The sequence below is a fragment of the Amaranthus tricolor genome, chromosome 16 (genome assembly GCF_026212465.1).
Source record: "Amaranthus tricolor cultivar Red isolate AtriRed21 chromosome 16, ASM2621246v1, whole genome shotgun sequence".
Lineage (NCBI taxonomy): Eukaryota > Viridiplantae > Streptophyta > Magnoliopsida > Caryophyllales > Amaranthaceae > Amaranthus > Amaranthus tricolor.
This window is the reverse complement of record NC_080062.1, coordinates 11,496,374-11,513,427: the sequence shown is the minus strand read 5'-3', so window position 1 is coordinate 11,513,427 and position 17,054 is coordinate 11,496,374. Positions and strand designations below refer to the sequence as shown.

General features: G+C 28.6%; 1 long non-coding RNA gene across 1 annotated transcript; it reads right to left on the bottom strand.

The window, feature by feature from the left end:
* Positions 1–14,500: 14,500 nt before the first annotated feature.
* Positions 14,501–17,054, bottom strand: LOC130802916 (uncharacterized). The gene is made up of 3 exons (XR_009039818.1): positions 16,855–17,054; positions 16,728–16,761; positions 14,501–14,802 (listed from the first exon to the last, which is right to left on the bottom strand). It is a non-coding gene; the product is annotated as an uncharacterized LOC130802916 (long non-coding RNA).

Here is a 17,054-nt window from a genome sequence, read left to right as displayed (position 1 = left end):
TGATAGTTGATTATAGTCTAAAACATAAAAAACTATAATATAATAAGATTAAGGTAACTAATTAGACCAATGGAGTGTACTAGGTAATAACATTAACTTAATTCCATGAAACGAAAGTTGAAAGTCTTACAATGCTTCTTTCTAAGAATCTTTTTACTTGAAACACAAATCTAATACTCCTATTTCAATTTAATGTTCTTATAAGAAATGTTCAAAATTAAAAACAAATTTAAATAGTAGAAATATTATTTTATTAAATAATAATATAAATGGAGAAAAATGGAGACTATAAGCAATGGCAAGATGTACATTATAATCTAAGGTTACACGTGCTACCCATCAAATTTAAAAATTTCCAGCTTTTTCCTTCTCTTCATAAAAGGGCCTCAATCTGAAAAATGGTTTGAAGTTTGTCATTGATGAAGCTTGCTTCCTTTACTTGTATTAGATTGACAATTCAACTTGAAGATGAGAGGCATGCAGCCAAAAGTGGACATTCGTTTGTTTCTTTTTTGTTAACACAAATTGTTGAAGTTTAAAAGTACAAAAATAGTAAATGCAGTGTAACTTCAAAAGCAGAAAATGTAGTGTAACTACACGCATACTCTATAGTAGCTTAGGATACCGACCCATTAGATTTTTTAAATATACAAAAACGGAAAATGTAGTATAAGTACACTCTTACTCTATAGGAGCTTAGGATACCTTGAGTAATCATTTAGGATACGTCAAGTAGGGGTGCACAGTATGTCAAGTAGGTATTTTTAACATGTTGAAGTTGTCAAGTAGGTGTTATGTGTTGTAAGTGTTTACGTTATTTGTTGTAACGATTTAGGTTAAGTGTTGTAAGTGTTTAGGGTATTTGCTATAAGTGTTTTTGTTATGTGTTATTGGTACTTTTGCTATGTGTTATAGATGTTTAAGTTATTTGTAGGTATTTATATTAAGTGTTGTAGGAGTTTATAGTATATGCTGTAGGTGTTTAGGTAATTTGGTGTAAGACTTTATGTGATGTGTTGGTGGTGTTTATATGTCTACTTTAGTATACAAAAATACTTACTATAACTAGTTCAAAATAACTATATGAACTATTCAAAAGGCCTACTTTAGCATAAAACTAGTTTAAATGTCTACTAGTACTACTTTAAAATACCTACTAAAAATTATAGTAGGTGTTTTTGTGAAATGTGTGTGTGTAGCAGGTGTTTTTGTAAATTGAACTGGGTTTTGGGAGTCCTCTCTCAAAGAGAGCTCTCAAGAGACTTTCTATTTTGTAAAATCTAACATAACCTAGTGGGCTTTGATTTTCAGCCCAAGACAAATGTTTTTGATTGCGTTTATATTATGTCATAATTTACAATAATTCTTTATCAGCCCCTCTCTTGAAAGATCGTCTTTATTAAAGAAAGCTCCCAAGAGCCCAAATCAAGCATGTATTATAGTTAAATTAAAAAAAATAAAAAACTTCATCTGGATTTAAAATAACGCGCATATGAAGGAATGTGAAAAGTTAGATCGTTTACTGCTTTTCTTCCTCGTCCCCACATTTAAAGCAGTCTTGAAAAATGAACAAAGCAGTTATTTACCTTCCCTTTAAAGTTTCAAGTATACCATTGTGGTTTTCTTCTCAATTTATACTACAATGGAAGATTCAATGCTTGCATTCGATTCAAGACAACAATAATGTTATGAAAAGTATGTAAATTTAAGATCTTATTTGTTGAAAATGATTGTAATTATAAACATACAATGTTCTGATTTTTTTTAATAAGCTTCTTCAATGGTGGAAAATCATGATGTAGAAGAAGACAACAATGTGTGTTGTTTGGGGAAGGTAATAAATGTAATTATTGTTAAATGTTCATATATTGGGGATATAACCAACGATAATTGGTATAATAACTATGAACATTTGACATAAGTTGAATAAACAAAACTTTTTCAAAGAGTGTTTGGAGTTATAACTCTGAACATTTGGTAATATAATTATACGAAATTGGTGATATAACTATGCACGTTTGTTTGTATGATCATTGAATCAGGTGGGAAAAACAAAGAAGTCCAAGAAGATAGCAATGTCATGTGTTTGTATTGTGAACGTTTTCCTTTAAGTCGTTATAATCTCATATTGTATGATAATATATACCTCTCATTAATTGGTATTGTAAATCTGAACATTTGCTTGTATGATGCCATAATCAAGTGGGAAAAATTCAATTGTTTAAGAAGATAGCAATGCCATTTACTTGTATTATTATAATATCAACTTTGTAGTATTATAGCATTTGCTTGTATTACAATACCAGTTGTAATATTATGATATCAACTTGATAGTATTATAATACCAAATGTGTAATTTTATAATTTTTCAACACCTAAAATTTTGCATTTACCTTTATCTACTAGAGTGATTGAGCCATTGCATCTTTCTTTAATTTTAGAGAATAAAGAAACTTTACCACTCATATGTCTCGAACATTCACTATCTAAGATCCACTTTTGCTTTTCCTCTTTATGATTTTGTTTAAATCATCGTCTTTATCATTATTAGCCATAAGACATAGGTGAGCTTGACCATCTTCATTTTCAGGTTCAGTTGAGCCTTCGGAATCACTCCATGTAGCAACCATTGCTTGTTTCTTCTTATTCTTCTTATAAGATTCCCTTTTCTTCTTTGGGCATTCCTTCACAAGATGTCTTGTAGATCCACACTCAAAATATGCAAGTTTGTTAGTTTTGAAATTTGAATTAGAGTTAGAAGACTTACCTTTATTTCTAGATTTAAATTTCTTAAATCTTTTGCGCATTTTCATGATTCCTTCGAGACCTTTTGTGATTAATGCAAATGGATCTTCCTCATCATCGCTTGAGGATTCATAATGTTTTTTTGCCTTTAGAGCAAGATTTTTCATGGAAGGTATTACATCACTTTCTCCATCATCATGTAGGGTGAGTTCGTGAGTTATGAGTTTTCCAAGGAGATCGTCAAGTGATAGAACTCTCAAGTCTTGAGCTTCTTCAATGGCGGTGACCTTTAGACCCCATTTGGATCTTGGAAGACACCTTAAGACCTTCTGGACTCTTTCTGCATTAGTAAAAGTTTTGCCAAGAGAGTTCAAACTGTTAGTAATCAATGTAAAACGAGTAAACATTTCATTAATATTTTCATCATTTCTTTAAGCGTCCTTTTTCATGTGTACTTTAAGTCCTTTAGTTAAGATGTCCAAAAGTTCCATATCTTGATCAATCACGAACATCTTCATCAAAGTTTTCCTATGAGAGATATTTGTTCCACAAAACAAAGGACGCCTAGAGCACGAACGTTCTTGAGCAAACAAACCTTCTCCTATCGGATACATCACAAGATATTAATCTTTATATGTGAAACTCAGCTCTGATACCAATTGATAGTTGATAGGAGGTCGAATACTCTCTAGAAAGGGGTGAATAGAGAGTATGGGCGTTCAAAATTTTTGACTAGAAGATTGTCTCAAGAGATTGAAAGACTTTTCAAAACTGTATTCTGGGACAGTTTTTAGTCAATATGTAAAACAATAACATATGTGCGGAAAATAAACTTTGAAGAATAACACACGATTGTTAATGAGGTTTGGTTCTAAATAACCTACTCCCCGCCTATGGGTTCACTTTCAACCCGTAGGATTTCAACGCCTTTTATTAATCCGACTTTAAGACAAACTACAAGATCTCACTATCTTCTCTCACCACGTTCTTCCCCTTAAAGAAGTGTCTTATAAGTCCCTTTAATAAAAGCAAATCCCAATCTCTCAATAGAGATTACAAGTTGAACACTTCAAAAAGTATTCTAATTTAGGCGTGTTAAACTATGGAAATAATCTAACTCTTTTTAACAGTTAAGCTTATTACAAATTGTAAGAGCTAGATGAATTAAGAATTACAATTCTTAGAGAATACAAGATCTTATGTCAACAGAGAAAGTTGTAAGAAGAGGTGCATAGAAGTGTATCCTTAATTCTGAAATGAAGCCTTGTATTTATAGATGTTACGCCTCAACACATCCTTGAAGAGCAAGAAAGCTTCATCTGTTAATTTTGTTGATCTGGATATTCTTTGACAATCTTCAAGACCTTGAACTTCATTTCAAACTGACGTAGTACTTACAGCTAGATACTTTCGTCATTGTGTGCTGTAATTAGTCTTTAATAACAAATGTTGTGTTGCCACGTTAGAACTCATACAAGACATTGAAAACTAAGCAAAAACCTGATTAATCAACGTGTAAAATAATAATTCAAATAAATTTCTATTTTCAGCATTAAATCAAATTTTCATTTCCTATTTTTAGTATCAATTTAAATTACCGTCTTATTAATAGGAAACTCTTTAATTAGCTTAACAACTTATTTAAATTCAAATATAACTGTGTACTATAATTAGCAAAACTTGTGTTCCTTATACTATAACAATTAATCATTCAACTATTTTAAGCATATATTTTAAATTCAAAAAAATATTCAAACGTTAATAAAAAACGTATAAACAAACTTAATTTCAATATTTTAACCAATTGAAATAATTCAAAGTTAATTTTAATGAACCTTGACCTATTAAAATATTTCAAAGTTATAATTTTAATGAACCTTGACCTATTTATTAAAATATTTCAAAGTTATAATTTTAATAAACCTTGATCTATTAAAATATTTCAAATATAATTACGAAAATAACCTTATTATAAACATAATCACCTTCAAGACCTTGAAACTAATTTCAAGACTTATAAATTTAACCTTAAGATAAGCCTAAGCTATTTAAGCATATTCCTATAAATCGAACTTAAATATATATCAATTATTTAATTTATATCCAATATGATTTTAGACTGACTTAAACAACTAAATGTAATTACATAATTTATATGTTTAATCAATATTTGTTTTAAATTATCTTCATTTAAGAGAGTTAAGTCTTCAATCTCCCCCTTGATGAAAGTCAAAACCATATTTTTCTAAATCATATTTCTAAGTTAATATGAATTAAAAAACATGATACGAAAAACACAATATCATAGAGCAGAATGTTTTCCAAGACTTTGAAAACAGTCTAAAATCAGAATAGTATAAACCAATGAATTTTCATGCATCTCATTATCACAAATGAATAAGGTTTCATGTATGGATAAATTTATTAATAAGATGTACTATTATAACAAGTAAGCAAGTAACTAATCATAATACATGCAAATATTATAATGAATGTTGTATTGTAACATCATATCATGTTTTTAACATCAAACACATAATCATCAATCATTATGAACATGAACAATAATATAATCAGCAATCATAAGTGTATCATCAAGTAACTATGTTTAAGAATTAAGATAAACAAACAACAAAATTAGCAATAAATCTATAAGCGTAATATTTATCAATTTTCTCCCTTTTTAAAATAATATCTTCCCCTTTTTAATAAGTTTAAACATGAAACATGAAACATGAATGCATCCAGCAATAAACAATCCAGCAACAATAACCATGCACTAATAAACTAATATGTCTGCAACATGCAAAACAAGCAAGCAAACCAAGCAAAAATAAACACAAACAAAGCAAAAACAAAAATAAACATAAACAAATTTACATATCTCCCCCTTTTGACTTTCATCAATGTTTTCCTATGAGAGATATTTCTTTCACAAAACAAAGGACACCTAGAGCACGAACGTCCTTGAGCAAACAACCCTTCTCCTATCGGATCCATCACAAGATATTAATCTTTATATGTGAAACTCAGCTCTGATACCAATTGAAAGTTGATAGGAGGTCGAATACTCTCTAGAGGAGGGGTGAATAGAGAGTATGGGCGTTCAAAATTTTTGACTAGAAGATTGTCTCAAGAGATTGAAAGACTTTTCAAAACTGTATTCTGGGACAGTTTTGAGTCAATATGTAAAACAATAACATATGTGCGGAAAATAAACTTTGAAGAATAACACACGATAGTTAATGAGGTTTGGTTCTAAATAACCTTCTCCCCGCCTATGGGTTCTCTTTTAACCCGTAGGATTTCAACGCCTTTTATTAATCCGACTTTAAGACAAACTAGATGATCTCACTATCTTCTCTCACCACGTTCTTCCCCTTAAAGAAGCGTCTCATAAGTCCCTTTAATAAAAGCAAATCCCAATCTCTCAATAGAGATTACAAGTTGAACACTTCAAAAAGTATTCTAATTTAGGCGTGTTAAACTATGAAAATAATTTAACTCTTTGTTACACTTAAGCTTATTACAAATTGTAAGAGCTAGATGTATTAAGAATTACGACTCTTAGAGAATACAAGATCTTATGTCAAGAGAGAAAGTTGTAAGAAGAGGTGCGTAGAAGTGTTTCCTTAATTCTGAAATGAAGCCTTGTATTTATAGATGCTACGCCTCAACACATCCTTGAAGAGCAAGAATGCTTCATCTGTTAATTTTTTGATCTGGATATTCTGTGCCAATTTTAAAGACGTTGATCTTTATTTCAAACTGACGTAGTACTGACAGCTAAGATAATTTCGTCATTGTGTGCTGTAATTAGTCTTTAATAACCAATGTTGTGTTGCCACGTTAGAACTCATACAAGACATAGAAAACTAAGCAAAAACCTGATTAATCAACGTGTAAAATAATAATTCAAATAAATTTCTATTTTCAGCATTAAATGAAATTTTCATTTCCTATTTTTAGATACAATTTAAAATACCATCTTATTAATAGCAAACTCTTTAATTAGCTTAACAACTTATTTAAATGCAAATATAACTGTGTACTATAATTAGCAAAACTTGTGTTCCTTGTACTATAACAATTAATCATTCAACTATTTTAAGCATATATTTTAAATTAAAATAAAATATTCAAACGTTAATAACAAACCTATAAACAAACTTAATTTCAATATTTTAACCAATTGAAATAATTCAAAGTTAATTTTAATGAACCTTGACCTATTAAAATATTTCAAAGTTATAATTTTAATTAACCTTGGCCTATTTATTAAAATATTTCAAAGTTATAATTTTAATAAACCTTGATCTATTAAAATATTTCAAATATAATTACGAAAATAACCTTATTATAAACATAATCACCTTCAAGACTTTGAAACTAATTTCAAGACTTATAAATTTAACCTTAAGATAAGCCTAAGCTATTTAAGCATATTCCTATAAATCGAACTTAAATATATATCAATTATTTAATTTATATCCAATATGATTATAGACTGACTTAAACAACTAAATATAATTACTTAATTTATATGTTTAATCAATATGTGTTTTGAATTATCTTCATTTAAGAGAGTTAAGTCTTCAATCTCCCCCTTGATGAAAGTCAAAACCATATTTTTCTAAATCATATTTCTAAGTTAACATGAATTAAAAAACATGATACGAATAACACAATATCATAGAGCAGAATGTTTTCCAAGACTTTGAAAACAGTCTAAAATCATAATAGTATAAACCAATGAATTTTCATGCATCTCATTATCACAAACGAATAAGGTTTCATGTATGGATAAATTTATTAATAAGATGTACTATTATAACAAGTAAGCAAGTAACTAATCATAATACATGCAAATATAATAATCAATGTTGTATTGTAACGTCATATCACGTTTTTAACATCAAAAACATAATCATCAATCATTATGAACATGAACAATAATATAATCAGCAATCATAAACGTATCATCAAGTAACTATGTTTAAGAATTAAGATAAACAAACAACAAAATTAGCAACAAATCTATAAGCATAATATTTTTCAATTTTCTCCCTTTTAAAAATAATATCTCCCCCTTTTTAATAAGATTAAACATGAAACATGAAACATGAATGTAAACATGAAACATGAATGCATCCAGCAATAAACAATCCAGCAAGAATCAATATGCACTAATAAACTAATATGTCTGCAACATGCAAAACAAGCAAGCAAACCAAGAAAAAATAAAAATAAACATAAACAAATTTTCATATCTCCCCCTTTTGACTATCATCAATGTTTTCCTATGAGAGATATTTGTTTCACAAAACAAAGAACACCTAGAGCACGAACGTCCTTGAGCAAACAACCCTTCTCCTATCGGATCCATCACAAGATATTAATCTTTATATGTGAAACTCAGCTCTAATACCAATTGAAAGTTGATAGGAGGTCGAATACTCTCTAGAGGGTGGGTGAATAGTGAGTATGGGCGTTCAAAATTTTTGACTAGAAGATTGTCTCAAGAGATTGAAAGACTTTTCAAAACTGTATTCTGGTACAGTTTTGAGTCAATATGTAAAACAATAACATATGTGCAGAAAATAAACTTTGAAGAATAACACACGATAGTTAATGAGGTTTGGTTCTAAATAACCTACTCCCCGCCTATGGGTTCTCTTTCAACCCGTAGGATTTCAACGCCTTTTATTAATCCGACTTTAAGACAAACTAAAAGATCTCACTATCTTCTCTCACCACGTTCTTCCCCTTAAAGAAGTGTCTTATAAGTCCCTTTAATAAAAGCAAATCCCAATCTCTCAATAGAGATTACAAGTTGAACACTTCAAAAAGTATTCTAATTTAGGCGTGTCAAACTATGAAAATAATCTAACTCTTTTTAACACTTAAGCTTATTACAAATTGTAAGAGCTAGATGTATTAAGAATTACAACTCTTAGAGAATACAAGATCTTATGTCAAGAGATAAAGTTGTAAGAAGAGGTGCATAGAAGTGTATCCTTAATTCTGAAATGAAGCCTTGTATTTGTAGATGTTACGCCTCAACACATCCTTGAAGAGCAAGAAAGCTTCATCTGTTAATTTTGTTGATCTGGATATTCTTTGACAATCTTCAAGACCTTGAACTTCATTTCAAACTGACGTAGTACTTACAGCTAGATACTTTCGTCATTGTGTGCTGTAATTAGTCTTTAATAACAAATGTTGTGTTGCCACGTTAGAACTCATACAAGACATTGAAAACTAAGCAAAAACCTGATTAATCAACGTGTAAAATAATAATTCAAATAAATTTCTATTTTCAGCATTAAATCAAATTTTCATTTCCTATTTTTAGTATCAATTTAAATTACCGTCTTATTAATAGGAAACTCTTTAATTAGCTTAACAACTTATTTAAATTCAAATATAACTGTGTACTATAATTAGCAAAACTTGTGTTCCTTATACTATAACAATTAATCATTCAACTATTTTAAGCATATATTTTAAATTCAAAAAAATATTCAAACGTTAATAAAAAACGTATAAACAAACTTAATTTCAATATTTTAACCAATTGAAATAATTCAAAGTTAATTTTAATGAACCTTGACCTATTAAAATATTTCAAAGTTATAATTTTAATGAACCTTGACCTATTTATTAAAATATTTCAAAGTTATAATTTTAATAAACCTTGATCTATTAAAATATTTCAAATATAATTACGAAAATAACCTTATTATAAACATAATCACCTTCAAGACCTTGAAACTAATTTCAAGACTTATAAATTTAACCTTAAGATAAGCCTAAGCTATTTAAGCATATTCCTATAAATCGAACTTAAATATATATCAATTATTTAATTTATATCCAATATGATTATAGACTGACTTAAACAACTAAATATAATTACTTAATTTATATGTTTAATCAATATGTGTTTTGAATTATCTTCATTTAAGAGAGTTAAGTCTTCAATCTCCCCCTTGATGAAAGTCAAAACCATATTTTTCTAAATCATATTTCTAAGTTAACATGAATTAAAAAACATGATACGAATAACACAATATCATAGAGCAGAATGTTTTCCAAGACTTTGAAAACAGTCTAAAATCATAATAGTATAAACCAATGAATTTTCATGCATCTCATTATCACAAACGAATAAGGTTTCATGTATGGATAAATTTATTAATAAGATGTACTATTATAACAAGTAAGCAAGTAACTAATCATAATACATGCAAATATAATAATCAATGTTGTATTGTAACATTATATCAAGTTTTTAACATCAAAAACATAATCATCAATCATTATGAACATGAACAATAATATAATCAACAATCATAAACGTATCATCAAGTAACTATGTTTAAGAATTAAGATAAACAAACAACAAAATTAGCAACAAATCTATAAGCATAATATTATTCAATTTTCTCCCTTTTTAAAATAATATCTACCCCTTTTTAATAAGATTAAACATGAAACATGAAACATGAATGTAAACATGAAACATGAATGCATCCAGCAATAAACAATCCAGCAACAATCAATATGCACTAATAAACTAATATGTTTGCAACATGCAAAACAAGCAAGCAAACCAAGCAAAAATAAACATAAACAAAGCAAAAATAAAAATAAACATAAACAAATTTACATATCTCCCCCTTTTGACTTTCATCAATGTTTTCCTATGAGAGATATTTGTTTCACAAAAGAAAGGACACCTAGAGCACGAACGTCCTATAGCAAACAACCCTTCTCCTATCGGATCCATCACAAGATATTAATCTTTATATGTGAAACTAATCTCTGATACTAATTGAAAGTTGATAGGAGGTCGAATACTCTCTAGAAGGGGGTGAATATAGAGTATGGGCGTTCAAAATTTTTGACTAGAAGATTGTCTCAAGAGATTGAAAGACTTTTCAAAACTGTATTCTGGGACAGTTTTGAGTCAATATGTAAAACAATAACATATGTGCGGAAAATAAACTTTGAAGAATAACACACGATAGTTAATGAGGTTTGGTTCTAAATAACCTACTCCCCGCCTATGGGTTCTCTTTCAACCCGTAGGATTTCAATGCCTTTTATTAATCCGACTTTAAGACAAACTACAAGATCTCACTATCTTCTCTCACCACGTTCTTCCCCTCAAAGAAGTGTCTTATAAGTCCCTTTAATAAAAGCAAATCCCAATCTCTCAATAGAGATTACATGTTGAACACTTCAAAAAGTATTCTAATTTAGGCGTGTTAAACTATGGAAATAATCTAACTCATTTTAACAGTTAAGCTTATTACAAATTGTAAGAGCTAGATGTATTAAGAATTAAAATTCTTAGAGAATACAAGATCTTATGTCAAGAGAGAAAGTTGTAAGAAGAGGTGCATAGATGTGTATCCTTAATTCTGAAATGAAGCCTTGTATTTATAGATGTTACGCCTCAACACATCCTTAAAGAGCAAGAAAGCTTCATCTGTTAATTTTGTTGATCTGGATATTCTGTGCCAATCTTCAAGACCTTGAACTTTATTTCAAACTGACGTAGTACTGACAGCTAAGATAATTTCGTCATTGTGTGCTGTAATTAGTCTTTAATAACCAATGTTGTGTTGCCACGTTAGAACTCATACAAGACATTGAAAACTAAGCAAAAACCTGATTAATCAACGTGTAAAATAATTATTCAAATAAATTTCTATTTTTAGCATTAAATCAAATTTTCATTTCCTATTTTTAGTATCAATTTAAATTACCGTCTTATTAATAGGAAACTCTTTAATTAGCTTAACAACTTATTTAAATTCAAATATAACTGTGTACTATAATTAGCAAAACTTGTGTTCCTTGTACTATAACAATTAATCGTTCAACTATTTTAAGCATATATTTTAAATTCAAATAAAATATTCAAACGTTAATAAAAAACGTATAAAAAAACTTAATTTCAATATTTTAACCAATTGAAATAATTCAAAGTTAATTTTAATGAACCTTGACCTATTAAAATATTTCAAAGTTATAATTTTAATGAACCTTGACCTATTTATTAAAATATTTCAAAGTTATAATTTTAATGAACCTTGATCTGTTAAAATATTTCAAATATAATTACGAAAATAACCTTATTATAAACATAATCACCTTCAAGACATTGAAACTAATTTCAAGACTTGTAAATTTAACCTGAAGATAAGCCTAAGTTATTTAAGCATATTCATATAATTCGAACTTAAATATATATCAATTATTCAATTTATATCTAATATGATTTTAGACTGACTTAAACAAATTTTCATAGTTATAATATTGATTATATTTGGTTATATCCCCAAATATTATGAATTTATAACCACAATTGCTTTAATTACTTTCCCTCAAATAGTAGACATTGTTGTCTTTTTCAACATAACTATTTTCAACCATTGATGAAGCTTAATTTAAAAAAAAGATCAGGAGATTGTACATTTATAACTACACTCATTTTCAACAAATCAAATTTTAAATTTTCATACCTTTCAAAACATTATTGTTATCTTGAATTAAAGATGTATTCAAATAACAATCGAATTTGCACATTAAATTTTTCGTTATAAGGTGATTTGAGAAGAAAACCAAAATGGTATACTTGAAGAGTTAGAGGAATGGAAGATGAATAAATGTTTGTTCATTTTATTAGAGAATGTTTGTAGAAAATTTTAAGAAATATGAGAAATAAGCTAAGATAATGGATGAAAGTTGGAAGGGTGTTAATTAAATAGCAAAGATCAATTAATGAAGGGAAAGAAGAAAGACATAATTTGAATGTGCACGTGTTATGATGTATCAATTTAAATTTTTATTTTAAATTGGCCGGCCCATTTACTCTGTCTCTTTTAGAGATCATCTTTCGTAAGAATTTGTGATTCTTAATTGAGGTCCTTTCATTGTAAGACAATTTCAATTGGATCAGTCTAAATTATTTTTTTTAAAAAGTTATTTTCTATTCAAGTGTGAATTCAAATTTTATTATTTTATTTTTTGTTTTTTACTAATGGACTACTTATATATATAGACCCGTCTTACCGTGCGGTCTCATACAAAACTTACTGTTTATTTTATCTATTACTTCCTTCTATTTAGTGACTTTGCCCCATTTACCTTTTTTTTATACTATTTACAATTTACTCTTTATTTGTATTTTTTTTTTATGATGTATGGGACAAAGTTAGCTGTTGCAAAATTTTATTTATTTTGTGTCTTTGTTTTAATCCAACTAATGAATTTTGCTTATTATACTGTTTTGCTCAAATCTTAAAATGGAGTGATGCATTTTGAAGTTATTTATATGACGATGTTCAATACTTTGTTTATTCGTGCGATCTGTGTTTTTAGATTTTAGATCCGTCATTGACGATAAGTATTAAAAAAATATATAAAATAAAGTTAAATTTACATTATTCTCTTAATTTTTCAAATTTTATTTTGCTCTAAATTTTAAAATAATAATTCTTACACCCATCATACCAAGATCAAAGCAATAGACAGTCTTTATCAAGTTTCAACGACAATGTGCACATGCAACAACATTACCACAAAATAAATCATTAGCTTTTCCAATGACAATCATAAAGTATTTTCTCTGTTACTTAAAAAAATTACCACTAACAAATATTTATGAGAATTAAAAAAATAAAATCTTTTAGATTGTGATTATATTTTTTATTTCAAATAACAAATATGATGGAGGAAAAGTAAAAATCATAAAGATTAAAAAAATATTTAAAGAAAATATCATAAGTGTGTGGGGACTATAAATGTTAAAAAAATATTATAACCGAAGACAATTAAGAAAATATTTTTATAAATTAGTGCAAAACAAGTGAAGACAATAAGCAATATAAATATGTTAAAAAGAAGTTAGTAAAATATATGAAAACCATAAACAATATTAAAATATTAAAATGAGAATAAACAAGGTTAATGTTATTCAAAATATGTAATAAAATATAAAATTTTTGTAATTGAAATAACAAATAAAACAATTCAAAATCACAATAAGAACAACTTTAAGGAAAGGAATGAGTAGTTATTAAACAAAATGGTTTGAGAGTACCTAAAAAAAAAATACTCCCTTTCTTATTATCAAATGTTCCTATTTTCTTCATTCTAAGCAATTCTATTTATTGTTCTCCTGATAAATATTATTTATTTTAACATTTTAATAATGCTTAGTCTCTTCATTTTTCTCTCTTTAAACAATTATAATATTTGTGATTCTCATATTTTTTGCTCTAGCTTTATTTTAATAGTAGTATAAAAATCCGTGCAATCCATGGAGCTTTTTTCACAAAGATATAAATAAATGTAATTTTCAAAGATATGTAATAATAATAATAATAATAATAATAATAATAATAATAATAATAATAATAGTTTATACTAAAGATGAAGTAATAATTATTAAGATATGGTGATATGACATTGTTTATTTGTATAATAAACTTAAATAGTTTGTAGATAACCTATTTAAAATGCTGTATTGATTTAGGTAATTAGTTATTTGATTGGATGAGGCATAATAATTTGTCATTTTATAGCAAATTATTAAATAAATAATGATATGTGAAATTTTCTAGTCTTTTTATTAATCTTTATGAAGATATGATATAAATGAATTTAACTATGTGAAACAGCCCAAACCAGCGTAAACAATATAATAATAATATTGTCTACAAAGCACAGCGGAAGACTTATAGAAGTTTGGGCTAAATCCGACCTGTGGGTCGATAGCCACAACAACCAATATCAGAGTATTTAAAAACTTTACAAAACTGTAATACAATTACTTACAACCCAGCTATAAACTAAATTAATACATTATAAAATATCTATTTTTATTTAAAAAGACATGATTTGTCAAAATGTCATTATAAGTTAACCTTCCGAAAACGATGTCCTCGCTATCGCAGCACATGACACATAAATGAGCAGCACATCCATCTGCACTAAAGATGGCAATCTGAAAGTGGATCTATCCCCTGTAAGAGATAGGCCCTAAAAAAAACTGTCAACAATTGCATTGTTGAGTAATCCAACAAACTACTACATTTGTATACAAGTCATTAACAAACATTTCCAATCAAATTCCTTGTTCACTTGGTAATCATTTATAAACAATATTTTATCCAAATCAAAACTCTTTCAAAAGTCCGTTTGGTATCGACATAATTACGGTTATGAACCTTTAGTTCATAACAAATCAAAATGCGGCTATAACTTTACAATAGCGTAAATCAAAATGCGGCTACTACTTTACAAGTCAATAGCGAAACAATACGGCGAATGACAAATACGATATCATTTGCGAAACAAACAAAACTTTATGTACCAAACGTATTTATTCAAAACTCATATTAAATCAATAAATTTCACAGCACTTTAAAACGTGGGAATATATGGACCGTCAGGAAGTAGGCTTGATCTAAATCCTGAGAACACGGGTGATTGTCATCACCGAAAATACGGTTCTTGCAAGAACGAAACGGGATCGGGGGCTCGAGACCGATCCGAATAACCATTACCTATTATCAAGCTATAGGATTTCATAATAATCCGGATATACATATCCGTTGCCAATTCCCAAAAACGGACATTTTTTAATGTCGAACATTTCAATATAAAACAAAACAATAATTCAATTGATTTTCTTTGAAATCAACAATCATACCTCATTTTCATAATACAATATTTAAAAGCTCATATATAAAAACATATGCACATTCAAAACAATAATTTAATAAGGACCAGGAGCAAGGTCAAACAAGGTCAAAATCCACAGTTTCAAACACCAAACGATTTTGCTCAAATATCAATAGTAATAATACCACACCTTATAAAACATAACTTGAACTTTGAAATACTTGAATTAAATTTAAAAGATAGGATAGTAGTTTGCTTGTAGATTACCTTTCTACGCCATGAATAACAATCAATAATTAAAATACCAATCAACTCATATGTTCCCAAATTTATACTTGAACCAAACACTCATATTATTCAATTAAGATCCATAACCCAACAATACCAATCCAAAAAGGGAAAACAATAAACCTAAGTTAATCTCAATTACTCAATAAATAACCTTAAATCTCCAATTTATTTTATACTTCCTAATCCCACATAATAAATTCCATTTTAGTACCATAACAGGACACTTGTTAGTAATTTGGTCATAACTCTCTCATACGAACTCATTTTGGGGCGATTCAAGTGCCTACGTGATCGCGACTCGAAGCTCTACAAATATCATGAAGACACTAGAACCCAAAAACAATCAAAACTATCCCAAAATAACCAAAACAGAAGGTTCTCATTGATTTCATGACAGCCTGCTGGTATGTCATTGTTTTGAACATAACTCTCTCATACAAACTCATCTTGGGGCGATTCAAGTGTCCACGTGATCGTGACTCGAAGCTCTACAAATATCATGAAGACACCAAAATCCCAAAATGACTGTAACTACTTCAAAAACAGTAACACAAATTCGGACAGAATAAAACGAAACCTCATTGTCGATTTTTATGACAGTCTACTAGTGTTTTGGACATAACTTCCTCATACGAATTCATCTCGGGGCGATTCAAGTGCCCACACGACCACGACTCAAAGCTCTACAGATCTCATGAAGACACCAAAAGCTAAAAACGAACATAACAATACAGAAAATCGCAAAACAATAGGATCCCTTTTCGATCTGAAATTTCAGAATCCATATTACATACTTTGATACTAGAAAATTAAACCCAAATAACCATTACTAATCAACTCTAGCAAGAACCAAATTACTAATTAAACTCATATACTCTAATTAAATTCAAGTTGATACCCAAATTGAATCCACATACCAAATTGAATCCACATACCAAACTACTTAAAAACATTCAATTAATACTTAAATAGAGTAGTTTGTGGATTACCTCAATCATCATTGAAGGACCTTGCAATCTTGAACTTCAATTTGAGTCATAAAATCCCCAAATCAATTTACAAAACCTAACATTTAAATTTGAAAACAAAACAACCAAAAGAAGGAAAAGTGGTTACCAACAATAAAGGAAGGAGGAGAAGTGGTTGCTGTTGGTGGTGGAGCTCGTGGCCGGGCTGCCGGTTGATGGTGGTGTTCGTGGGTCAGCCGTGAGTGAGGGAGAAAGGAGTAAGATAGCAGCCGTGAGTGAGGGAAGGAGGAAGATGTGTGAGGCGTGATTTTATTTGTGATTGAGGGAAGGAGTATGTCGGTTAGATGG